The 12,771-nt window shown below is 40.0% G+C and overlaps 1 protein-coding gene across 2 annotated transcripts in view; it reads right to left on the bottom strand.

The window, feature by feature from the left end:
• Positions 1–12,771, bottom strand: part of DPF3 (double PHD fingers 3) — a 182,529-nt gene that overhangs the window by 25,650 nt on the left and 144,108 nt on the right. The window contains exons 9-10 of one of the 2 annotated variants that reach the window (XR_013842367.1): positions 8,270–9,572; positions 1,825–4,187 (exon numbers count right to left, since the gene is read on the bottom strand). The exons of the other annotated variant lie outside the window; for it this stretch is intronic. The gene's annotated coding sequence lies outside the window, so the exon portion shown is untranslated. Of the gene's footprint in view, positions 1–1,824; positions 4,188–8,269; positions 9,573–12,771 lie in introns of those variants that run through there. 2 annotated transcript variants of the gene reach the window in all.

Genomic DNA, 12,771 nt, shown 5'->3' with positions numbered 1-12,771 from the left:
TAAATCTCTGTTTCCGTAGCAGTTTTTAGCTGGACCTCATCTGTAGGTCATTCAGTACTAGTGCAGTCAAGTATTTCTAAAGATATTGAGTACAGTGCTGTTACAGGAGTTTCTATCCTGAAATATAGAAGCTTTTCATGAAAGAGGAGGAGGAATTTTTAGAACTTGGTATTACTGAATATGATGCTTTCTTTTGTGGGGTCGTTAATCAAATTCACATTTTAGCGCTTATGCTAGTTAAAAAAAATCAGGCTAGTAGAAAAATTGGGCTCTGCCTAAAGAGATGCCGGCAAAGTGGTTTACATGGTGGTTATCCTCTTTTGGAGGAGAAATGGAAGTTCCTATTCATAGGGAGCTTTCTAGTGTAACAATGGGCTTAAATTTTGTGCACACCAAACTGCATTTAAATCTGAAAGGGGATCAAGTGTACATTAACTATAGGTCAACTTACGGCCATTAGATAGATATAGATGATAGATAGATAGATAGATAGATAGATAGATAGATAGATAGATAGATAGATAGATACACACACACAGTTTTTAATCTGTGATATTTTAGTGTATTTTTGGTTTTTATGGAAGCCGCCCAGAGTGGCTGGGGAAACCCAGACAGATGGGCGGGGTACAAATAATAAATTATTATTATTATTATTATTATTATTATTATTATTATTATTATTACACACACACATTAAGAGAGGAACTACTGCGGGATTCTATTTGGTTTTACATTTCATTACATATACTACTGATCAGGCTGCCACACCAATTTTAAAGTTTCTATGAATTGTGCATCAACCTTACAAAAGTAATCAAATGCGTAGACTGATTCTGTCAGTCTGATCTTCAGCATGTTTGCTTCAGAGGTAAGTCCCGCTGAGTTCAGTAGGACTAATGTCCTAGTTAACCGATGAAGGCTTAAGCATTCCTAAGCAAAAGACTTAAGCATTGTGCTTTAAACCTTTAATGATTCATCACAATCCTTCTGGAAGTTCTGCTCTGAAAGCCCACTGAAATGTATGGGAATGTACAATAGCTGTAGCATGCAACTCTCGTGCAGTTTTCTCCAAAGGACTCTGCCCCTTGCCCCTTAGTTCCCTATTATAGAAACTACTGGAGTTTGTGCATAACCTGCTGCGGCTTTCCTGGGAGTGACTGACACCTGTGGAAGGGCCAGACTACAAGCCATATTGAACAAGCATTATTTCGAAGGAAAAGCGGCCTTTAGGGACTCCAAGCCAGTTTCCCACTGAGAATCTCCCCAGCTGCCCCTGAAGGTGTGATTGACAGAATCTTTGAGTTAACAGTAATTGGGGGTTCAGTGGGAATCCAGTGAGGGACCCTAATCTGGGCCTGGGAGCTCCCAGAATGCATTTTAAATGGCCTTTTGAAGGTTTATTTCTTCAAAATAAAACTGGTCAGCTTAACCATGCTATTTCTTTTCATGCCCAGTGGAACATGTAGTTTTGCCTTGCATCTCAGTGGTAGCTGCTTTGCCTACAGAAGACCCCAAATTCTATTCTTTGCATCTCCCATTAAGAAAGACCTTGGCCTGAAACCTTGGAGTCAGTCAAACTGCCACAGTAGATAGCAGGAGTGAGCCACACGGACAAAAGTCAGACACAACATCAGGTAGCCTTGCACATCCTGTTCTCTTCTCTACCTTCACAGCAGCCGCTGACTATGACTATGGACAAAGTCAAAATACCAATGGAAAACAAAACAAAACAAAAAGTATGTTAAACATTTGTATTTCGGTTTTTGTTTGTTTGTTTTTTGAAAACTGAAATAATATTTTACCACATGGGGAAGCAAACAAAAATAAGTAGAGAAGGAAGTTTTATTTTCAGTATGGAGGACAGCATTGTAAACAATGAGGACCTTTAAAAACTATGTACAGCAATTGCAGTTTCACAATTTTTTTTCCTTTTAAAAAAGGTTGGGTAAATAAATATTTACAGAGAAGTATACAGGAGGCGCCTTGGAAGTTGATTTTAAGTGAACACAAAACACAAGTTAGTACAGTTTGTGCATTTTGCATCTAATGGGAACATTTGTTTTTAATGGCAGCATAAGGTAGTCTGCAGATTTCCAAGTGAAATCATTGAGGTGACTGTCTAAATGGGTCTTCTGTCACTGACCCTAATAGAAGTTCTGCCATTGATTTTAATGTGCAATGTTCTGGAGCTCCAGCTCCTCAGTAGGATGCAGATTTGACCTACTGAGTTGAACATGTCTGATGCTTTTCCAGACTGGATTCTGCATTGCCCCCACAACCAGCATCCCTGAAAGAACAACTGAGCATGCAAAATTCATAGCACCACTGCTGTACAGTTGTATATTTCAAAGTGGTTTCACTCCCCTGGACTCCTGAGCAAGCTCAATGAGAATGCACAATGGCTGGGTTTGCTCAGTCCTCCTAGAGCAGGATCGCTCTAAGAATTTCAGGAGAAGGCTTCAGGTTTAAATTGTATGGGGATGGTGTCATTACCTTTACTCAAAACCAAATCGTATAGCAGACTCCTGTGCACACTTACTAAGGAGTAAGCCACATTTTAACTCAGCGAGTGTTACTTCCAAGTAAAGGTGCATAGAAGTACATTGCACAGCAGTGGCGTAGTGTGGGGGGTGCAGGGGGGCCGGCCGCACCGGGCGCAACATCTGGGGTTAGGGCAAATCCACGGGTTAGGGGGCGCAAATCCACGGGTTAGGGGGTGCAAATTACTTGCCTTGCCCCGGGTGCTGACAACCCACGCTACGCCACTGTTGCACAGTACAATTCGAAGGCTCACACAATCAACTTTTTGACATCATCTGGTAAGCAAATATCCACTGAAAAGTTCTATCAGAATGGCTTTTCCAATTGGATTTTCCCAGGAACTATTCTGGATCAATTGGAACCTGGGGTCATGTTCATACGTCCTTCCCAGAATAGGTAGGGATCACTCTTTAAAAGCTGTCACATAAGCACCAGCTATCAGCATGTCACATGTTGGTCCTAACAAATTACTATGGAGAGAACTATGACCTGTGACTAGATCCAACTGTATAAACTTTGCTATTCCTGGAAAGATTTTTTTTAATATTCTACCTCTTCCCAAATATTATTTCAAATGCCTTTTAGAACAGTTGTAAAGAAAAAGGTTTCTCTCCAGATGTATTGTCCCGGTTGCTTCTTTTTGTCTTGCTTACATTATTTGTGGACTACAGCAAGCAGCTGATAGCTGCTGATAGCTCTTGAGTAGAATAATCAACGCAGGAAAACAACTTCTTTTCAGACAACAAAATCTATTTTATAAGCACCTAGTTTAAGTGGCATTATTGCTGAGAACTGGTAACACCCAAAGTTCCTGTCCAAGATCCAGCATTTCATTTTCAAAATATTTTGTTGAAAGTTTTGACTTTTGCCCTAATACAATACAACCAAGCAGGAAAGATTAGCAGACATTCAGGAAAATAAGCCAGAACAACTTTAAACTTACCACATCCAGTTTGGGGAAAGAAAAGAAAAAAAAAACACCCAGCGTGTGTATGAATGGCATCTTTAAAGTAAGAGAAAGCAGAGTTTATCTTTATTTTCATAACTTAAAAAAAAATTAACCTGAAAGCAAATAGTCAGTCTTTATCTTACATTTAAGCGCTCTAGGGAAAAATCCCCTCTTCACAAGAATTGCTTTTAAATTTTGAAGTTAAATGCATTTTAAACAAAAATACTGTGCAACATCAGCACTACTTTTCTCTCTTAAATATTCAAATAAATAAAATAACTTGTTCTATTTTTTGTCAAGGTTTTTTCTCTCTCATTTTGTTTGTTGTTTTCAGTCACTGTCACTTCTACTGTAAATCAGTTCCAGTTTGACCTGGGCTTTTATATATATATATATATATATATATATATATACGCACACACAAACTCATACAACACTTAAAAGAAAGGGATTTTAAAAAAAAAAATGGAAAGGGTATCTTTGTATTGCACAAGCTTAGGGAATCCCCAAGACTTCTCTGAGCAAGTGCCAGCAGGCGTTCCACAGTCCAGGCTCCTGTGTGGGATGAGACACAGGTATGAAAGGATCAGGCAATGAGAGGAAGATCAGAACATCCTGGCTATTCTTGGTTGGCTTCTTCCAACAGTTTTCTTGAAAGATGATGGATTCAGAATCTAAGTGAGCGCAGGCCCGTTATCTGCAGAAGGAGAGGCAATGAAAGGGAAAACTAAAAAAGCAACCCTCATACAACAGGCAGAACACACTGCTCCAACACCCCCTCTTTGCACATTCAGTGTATTCCTATTGAACAGAGTCCACAAACAAGAATGAAAGTGCTCATATGCCTGAAACAGTTGCACAGAAGAGTGAATTTCAGCAAGTATATATGGATGTGCCACAGGGCTGCTGAGGTGAAAACTCCTCCTGATGACTTTCCAACTATTTTTTTTTTTAAAAAAAGTGCAGGAGTCCTGTGCTTTATTGCCTCTAGGAGCAAAGATGAAAGCCAGCACTATACACTTCGCTGCAACAAAGAACGGCAATGCTATAGTTCAGGACAACTCTGTGACTACAAACCTAAGGACTGCAAACCATAAATGGCAATCATAGCTGTGTTGGTTTATGTTTGAATCAAATGAAAAACTTGCAGTTTATCCTTGGCCTAAATCTCCTGCTACAGGATTACGCTGACACCAACACCTCGGCCTATGAGCTGCTAAAAATAGCCACAATGACTACTTCTCATAAAAGTACATCACACCACCATCACCATTCTGTATACATGTACACATGCACACCCACACTTCATGATTGAAACATTTGCTGAAGGACAATATTGAATTCTGAAACCAAGAGGAGTAAGAAAGGATTTTCATACTGTGCACCAGCCAAATTCAAACATTTCACCAAGTTAACTCAATTCTATGCTCATATACAAAATTGATTATTTTGAATGAACCTAATTTACATCCTTTGTTATTGACTCAATATTTTCTTTCTCTTTTTTTCAAAAAGTGAGAAAAAAAGGTGTGGTAATAGGAGAAAAATATATTGGAAATATCAACAATGGGAGTTTATGAACGTGGGATTCTGACTGGGAGTATATTGGTAAGGATATATATTTATGCAGTCCATTGGATTGTGGTTCCATTTGTACCTACAATCCATTACTTAATTAGTGTACTTCAACCAAATTATTTCAATGGGCTTAAGTATGGGCTGGATTGTGGCCCAGTCTATGTTTTCAACCGTATCTGCACAACCATGGAGATTTTAAAGGTTTATTAACAGCTGAGATACTTGGGGTTCTACAGCAAATAACAGACACCACACTTATGGGAATACTATTAGTGTATGTGGGTTTATGCATACAGAGAAAAAGGACAAGAGGGTTGATTTGGGTGTGCTTGTCCTACACCTGCAGCTGCTTAAGTGTGAGTCGGCAAACTTGTGAGTCAGAGAGTGGCTCAGCACAATCTAAATGTCCTTGTGTTTATAGCAAGTTTGCCTCGGTCCCTGTTGCTTGGCTAGAACCGAATGCTGCAAGGAGGACAAATTGCTGGAAATACTTTTTATTACTTTTGCTATGAGCTGTCTCTTGGGACAGACTGAGGTAGGATTACTTTATGCTACAGTTGAATATAACTGCTAAGCTAAGGAGCTGCGTTATCCTTTGGACTACCTGTCAGTAAAGGAACTGACCCTACCCAAACTGTCTGGTGTTTTCCTTTCCCATTCTGGGTTCTCCATTTGCACATTTGCTGTAACCTTTCATTCACCTAGGAGCAGAACATCCAGAGGGCAGATATTACTATAATGAGCAAAATTCCCAAAGAACCATACCTAGGCCTATTCCAACTTTCAGATTGCAAATTTTGTTTTGTCCCTGCCTCTCATGATGATGATGAAAAGAATTTGCTGGATTCAAATATGACAGCAGGCACAGAAGGCATTTAGCACAGATGGTGTCCCTTCTACAGGCTATGCTTATCAACTATCTGATCCGCTCCAGGCATTAGCAGGAATGATTTTCTGTATCTATGGAACTACAGCCACAGGCTGAAAAACAGCAAATCTGAACAACTTCTAACAATGAGTAATAGATGGGGGAAAGGGAAAACAAGTAAGAGTGAAACCACATAGACTGCCCTCACCACATATGTGTCCAACGCAGAAACTATGGACCATCTCATTATATATAGTTATAAAATTATTTTTGCTACAGTCACAGTACTTAAAATGGGGTGCTTTTAGGCAATATGTTTTATCAAGTTGGCAAATATTAGGAGAGGATCAGATTACCACCCATCTGCCATTAACTTCCATGGTGTATCAGGAGGTACTGCTCCCCGTAACTCAATGATTTGTGAGAAGACAGCTGATAGTGCCAAAAAAGAAAGAAAATGAGGAGGAATAATTGCTACAGCATTGGCCTTGGGAGATATCTGTATGAGAAATGCGTCTGGAAGACAAACTGTATTGAGGAGTTAGTGACCTGACATGGTTACCCTTCCTGCATCTGTTCCTTCTCCCTCCCTCGCTCTTGTTAAGTTTTTGATGGTGTGAGAACAGTCTTTAATGTCCTGAGAATGTTGGGAGGAGGTGAAGCCCCACACACAGCTGCCTTAATCAGTTGTGGAGGATAATGCTGGGTGCCTTCTTTGATGCTGGACATTGTTTTGAGAAAGTGAGGCATTGGGAGGGGATGGTATGCGCATAGATACACAGGCTATCTATCAAACTGGACGGTTTGGGCAGAGTTTCTTTGAAGCTCGTGCCTGGACTGATCGGCCACAGGGCCATAAAAACTGAGGTCACCTGGGGGAGTCACTTCACCAATTCTTGAGGGCTTCCAAGTACACTTACTTGTGTACTTATTAGTATGGTTTCTGAATCTCATTTTAAAAGAATCGCCTTCCGCAAGACAATATCAAGTCAGGAGGCTGGAACAGATGGTGCAAGTTGCCCCCCTGTTTCTTGCAATAATGAGATTTTGTATTGCGGGAAACAGAGCAGACTTTCTTTTCTGTACTTATTAAATGAAGGGTGGTGCTTCCACAACCCAAGTTCAAACTCGCGCTCCCTAGCACTGCTCTATACTAGGCTACAAGTTCTTCACCTCCACATCCCACAAAAACTTTGCCTTCCAAAAGTCCCTTCTAAATACTGTCACCTTTTCTTAGTTCTTGCTTTATCACTCTAGAATGTTCTGCAAACATTCAAGCACCAATGATGCTATATACATAATACAGTAGCTGTTGCTGGGAACTTGGTATATACGGGAGTAACACACAAAGATATGGTCTGATCATAATCCTATTATCAATTAAAGGCCGTAGAAGCACAGAGTCAGACCCTTGGCCCATTTAGTTTGTTATTGCCTTCCATAATGAGACCCCTCTAGAAGTCTTGCACTAAAATTCCCATCAGCAATGGTGACTGGGGCTGTTGGGAGTTACAATATATCATAGGAAGTCACTAGGTTGGGGAAGGCTGGTGTATACTGACTGGCATATAGGAATATTTCCCAGCCCTCCCTAGAGAAGAACATCCTATGTTAAGTCAAAGTATCACTAATCTATTATAAGGGGACAGCAAGCAGTAACATGGCCTCGTAGAATAATAACAGGAAACAATCATTAATATAAAATATGGATCACACACACACACACACACACATGCACCCCACATACATATATACACCATGACACTTTTTCAAACCTACATCTATCTTAAAGTCAGGCTTTTAAATGAATTCCTCTCGGGAACTCTACAATTGTCTAGGTCAGAGCTAAAGATGTCCCAGCACAATGTCAACTCTATAAATACCTAAAAGCATCACACAACACAACACAATGCTATTGTCCCTATGCAAACATAGTGCTTATCCATGCTGCACTTTAAGGATCTTAACCTATTTTAAGCTAACCGTACTTGAGTGCTGGCCCAGTTATGATGATCATATCCCACCTTTATAGCCAAGATATAAACTACTCTTTTGCCTACACATGCAGCCCCTTTGCTCTTCCGTTTGTAGCATGAGCAATGAAAAGAAGCTTCTAATAAATCATAGTTTATTGTGTCACCTGAACCAGGAAACTATGGTTACCAACCAGAACAAGCCAGGATATTAAAGCAATTTCAAATTGATATGATCATCCAAACTTAGCCAGTATGTCTGCACTGTGCTCTTTAAACAAGAATGCAGAATAGTTTGGGACAAACTTAAAAGTGCAGCCATTTCACAAACAATGAAACATACTTCATTTTGGAACATACCTTTTACTCCTGCTGCTCAGCTCCATGGTGCTGGAATGAGAGAGATTCTGTCTTCTCTACTGCCCTTTGAAGATTAGTGAGTATTGCTTTGGTTTATTTCAACAGGAGCTATCAAAAATAAGACTAAATGGGTTTTTGTTTTTTTTGTTTTTCAAAAAGTAAAAGAAACGTGAGGTATTTTTTTCCTTTTCATTTCTTTCAAGGTTCACATCCTTTGTTTCATTTTTGCAGAATCTGTGACTTGATGGTTGTATTCCATCCCTGTGCTTGGAAATGTCTTTCCACAACATAGAAGGTAAAGGAGCGAAACGTAAAACACAAAGCAGTGGCTAGAAAAAGATGCCAAGGTGGGGGAGAGATGAAGCATTCTTTACAGAAGACAAATGTGTCCAAAATAAGGAGGCAAGAAATTCCTCAGTTTTATGTTCTTTGTTGATCTTCCTTGCCTTTTTATTTTTCAAACTGTTAAAGGTGAGGACAGCAGGAATATGAAGGGGGAAGTCACAAAATCCAGTGTGCTACAGTAAATGCAAACTTTTCACAGTGCAAAAGTCACACTGGCAAGGGATTGAGTTTCCTTTCCATCTGGGAACTATCCATACCACAGCGGTTTCTCTTTCTGTATAGTTAGATTATCAAGTAGACTTCGTTGCTTTTTTTCTCTTTTAATCTCAAAAGGTCTCTTTTTTCTAATAATATATAGAATATATAAATAAATATATAAACACTCTATGAGGCAGGTTCCTGGTGTCCAACCCTTCTGTACTTTTATTTTTTGTATCTGGCTGATATATATTAAAAGTCCAGAAAATTAGCCTTCTACTACTTATTTGTTAAAGACGTCTACATTTCAGTGGTTGTAAAGAAAGGAAGGGGCCATGAATGATCATGAATATAAAATAACCAAAACTTTTTTTTTAATAAAAAGAGAAGGTAAGTTTTCTATTAAAAAAAATATTATACTGTTGTGCTTTCAGTGTACACATCCAAACGTGAAAATGGGTCTAACTGGGGACAGGGTGGGGTGGGGAATGCAACAGCCACAATAAACGTAGCAAAAAGGGCAGGAAGTAGCTCATAGAGTTTGTGTGTGATTAGTTAGTTTAGCAGCTGCCCTTTTTCTTTGTGGACGGGGAGCTGCTGCCCTGGTTTGAGAGAGGCTCTTCTGAATCATCCTCTTCAAAGCCGTGAAAAGTTGAGGTGTCGCTTTCGGATGTGGAACCGAACAAGTCCTCCGTAGTGTGTGCTGCTGCTGCTGCTGCCGCCGCTGCCTCTTCCTTCCTGCTTTCTCTTCCCAAATGAGCTGACATGTATGATGAATATATCAGCACATGGGTTAAGCAACAGGCATCATCATTAATTTCATCATTATCGCTTATTATCACTATTCAACAGTTCAAACTAAAGAGATCTCCCAGCCATACAAATATATATATGTGTGTGTCTGTCTGTCTGTATATATCTAAAGTGGGGTTCAGGTTGATAACAGAGCAGTAGAACAGCAGCAGGAGCAATAAGGAAAGTATAAACTGAATTGCATTTGAAAGAGTAAAAAGCAAAACAACCATCACAGTTGCCCATAAACTAAGGCAGCAAAAGGGTTAATATTGTTTTCCTCTCTTTAAAACATACAGAAAACATTTTTTTTTTTTTGTGATTATTTTGAGCAGCTTTAAAATAACTCATACTGTGTGTAATAGTGGGAATTCATTAAGAGTATGGAGTAACATGACTGGCCTTCATTTTGGCATCAACTGCCCTAAATGTATTATTTGAGAGTAATAATCCATTTCAAAAGTTTTTCATAACTTAAAAAAAACAAAAACCCCAAAGCACCCTCATCCTGATCTTTCTGCACCTGTTCTCCTAAGTGGTATAGTTCTTTCGTAAAACAAAGTGGAAAACTTTTTCAGAACTAGTAAATAAGTAAATACATATTGCCAGCTTAGTAAAGTTTCTCTTTGTATATATGTACATATATAAAAAGGCAGATAAGGCAAATTTTAAACATTTTAAAGCATTTCATCCAAAGAAAGAAAGGTTTCTAATATGTAACTTTGACACAATTTTCAGAATACACTATATTCCTGGATCCATCTTCGGAGAGTGAAACAACAATACCCCCATTGTTTCTTGTTCAGTGATTCCAATTAGCATGACTTCAAATAGATGAAGGAAGTAGATATCAAGAAACTATTCTGATGTACAAATATCAGAAAATGTTCTGATGTACAAATCATATTCCCAAAGATGAAAATACATGTAAAATAGTAACACTTAATGATTTTACTATGTCTATACAGGCAAAGCAGTTAACCTGTCTCCTTTTGTCATATAAAAGAAGTTTCTTCAATGGGTAAATTAGTAAGGTTTTTGTTAGAATTAAGAATGATGCGCCCCCCAGACTGTATGTGCTTGTACCCAGCATGCTGTATACAGACTCAGACATCTGTGTAACAGATAACTGACTCTGGTAAACAATTCAAACTGAGTAATAGTTGCTTTGCAAAAGGATTCCATTTACGGGAGTATCCATCTCCCCCTCCTCCAATGGTAGCTTATACTAATATACTGGACTCTATAGTTAGAAAGTCTAAGTGTCACATTCTGCAGGTGGTTTGCAAATATGAAAAATAAATGAATAAGAAAAAGCTTCATATCTAAATTATAATGTAAAATTAGGGATGCTGGAAATACAGTGTTACCTCGGTTTAAGAACAGCCCTGTTTACGAACTATTCCGTTTACAAACTCCGCAAAACCGGAAGTAGTGTCCCGGTTTGTGATCTTTAGCTCGGTCTAAGAATGGAATTGGGACGCAGGTGGCGCTGTGGGTTAAAGCCTCAGCGCCTAGGACTTGCCAATCGAAAGGTCGGCGGTTCGAATCCCTGCGGCGGGGTGTGCTCCCGCTGCTCGGTCCCAGCGCCTGCCAACCTAGCACTTTGAAAGCACCTCCGGGTGCAAGTAGATAAATAGGGACCGCTTACCAGCGGGAAGGTAAACGGCGTTTCCGTGTGCGGCTCTGGCTCGCCAGAGCAGCGATGTCACGCTGGCCACGTGACCCGGAAATGTCTCCGGACAGCGCTGGCCCCTGGCTTCTTAAGTGAGATGGGCGCACAACCCCAGAGTCTGTCAAGACTGGCCCGTACGGGCAGGGGTACCTTTACCTTTTTAAGAATGGAATCTGAACAGTGGAAGGGCACCAGCGGCGGGAGGCCTCATTAGGGAAAGCGTGCCTTGGTTTAAGAACAGACTTCTGAAACGGATTAAGTTGGTAAACCGAGGTACCACTGTATAAGACAGGGGCTACAAAAACAAAAAAACAGCCCAGAAGACTTGGATCCAACTTTAGCTGACTCATCCCAATGGTAAGCATATTCCTAGCAGAACCTAGGAACACATCTGAAAGACTAACAGATTTATTGTGGCATAAGCTTTAATGTTTTACAAGGCTGGCCCAAATTACTGTGATGCCTGAGGCAGAGAAGCAACTGCCCCCTACACTGCAAGTCACAATACCTCAGGCCGGTCAAGTTATTTTGGCACCTAAGGCAGAAAATCCTGCAGCTGCATCTTCCTGTCCCAGGAAAGTACAACAATGTCAAATAAAACAACCAATGCTTTTTTTCTGGCAGTAAGCACTGGTTCAGTTGTACTATGGAGGCTCAGCCTCATGTTGCCTTGGGGAGGCTGAAGCTTTGAAGTACTGATACCGTTTTTCCAGGGGAAAAAGCACTGAAAATAACCAAGAATTTTCTGCCATTTCATGACACTCAAAATCAGCTACCTATGACAGCCACTTTACTCAGCCTAATGGTAGGGCTGGTGCTATAAATGACCTCCTTGATTATAAGCATGGAGTCTTATCCTCAGCTAGCAGGTGTATGTGTGTATTTGTAATTCAATATACCGGTAATGTTTAAATGTATGCAGAACGGGCCTAGGTTTGCCACCTTTGGTCGGGTTAAAATAAAGGATAGGTCGGGCAAAATATGGGACAGGTCAGAGGGGGGGCTAAAAATCCCCCTTGCTCTCGACTAGGGTCCAGGAAAGTGGGTACAGGATTGCAGCATAAATCTGTTGTGCTTTGTTTACTCTCTGTAAAGCACAAAATAGCATTCTGCTGTCACCAGCAGAGTTTGGAAGACGTAGGGACAGTTTTTGTGACCCACCGGTTTTGATAAAAAGTTGACTACTGGTTTTTAGAAGAAGTTTCTGCATTATTTGGACAACAAAAAGTAGATTATCCTACCATGTAATTAATGTCAGGAGCAGAATCAATGCAACAGATTTCAAATTCCAAGGATTTTTGTTACTATAGACACTATACAGATGCCCACCACATCCTCCCAACCTCTCTTATGTGCATGGGAGTTTCCTTTCACCAACACACACCATCAGTCAGCAACCCTACATGTGTGAAAACCTGCGCAGAAAAGGGCTGCATGCACATAATCATGTGCATAAGAACTAACTGGATTGAACCTTATGATTTTAACCCAT

The sequence above is a fragment of the Podarcis cretensis genome (genome assembly GCF_951804945.1).
Source record: "Podarcis cretensis genome assembly, chromosome: 1".
Lineage (NCBI taxonomy): Eukaryota > Metazoa > Chordata > Lepidosauria > Squamata > Lacertidae > Podarcis > Podarcis cretensis.
This window is presented reverse-complemented; position numbering and strand designations above follow the sequence as displayed.